The following is a 602-nucleotide window of genomic DNA, read 5'->3' on the forward strand; positions in this document are numbered from 1 at the left end:
CTCCGGGGTCCGCCCCTCCAGGCTTCCCCGCCCTCAGCCACCGCCCGCCGTCCTCCTCCGCGCATCTATTGGCTGGTATGTGTCACGTGAGAGGGCGGAGGCGGAAGGAGGGCGCCGGGTGGACCTGGGAAGCCGCTCCGAAGGGCGGGGCTTTTCGTCCACGAGGCTGCTGGGAAACCTTCTTTGAAGGGTCCCGCGCGTGGAGGCAGCTGGGACTTGTAGTTCTCAATATTGGGCCGGGAATGGGCAGGGCCCTTGTAAGGGAAGTTGGAGTTGACGCCGAGCGGAGGCCCCTGGGAAGTGTAGTCCCAGGAGATAAAACTTTAGTGGTTGTCATTAAATCGAACTGTGTACATAGGTTTGCTGCGTAAAGTTGAGAGAGTACAAGGGAAAAAAAGAAATGTCACTGATTTCTGGTGCAGGATCAGCACTTCACAGTTGGGGCCAGCACCTTTCCAAGAACGCTGTGGATACTTGGGAAGGAAACATTTCAGGCCAAAAAGCCCTTCTACTTTTTGAGGCTTGGGTCAAACACCATTAATACAGCAAAAAGAAAGGGACAGAAAATAAACAGAGAAGGAAGACAACCTTCAAGAAGAGAA

Source organism: Carlito syrichta, unplaced genomic scaffold (assembly GCF_000164805.1).
Source record: "Carlito syrichta isolate Samal-C Ts95f unplaced genomic scaffold, Tarsius_syrichta-2.0.1 Scaffold304364, whole genome shotgun sequence".
NCBI classification, from domain to species: Eukaryota; Metazoa; Chordata; class Mammalia; order Primates; family Tarsiidae; genus Carlito; species Carlito syrichta.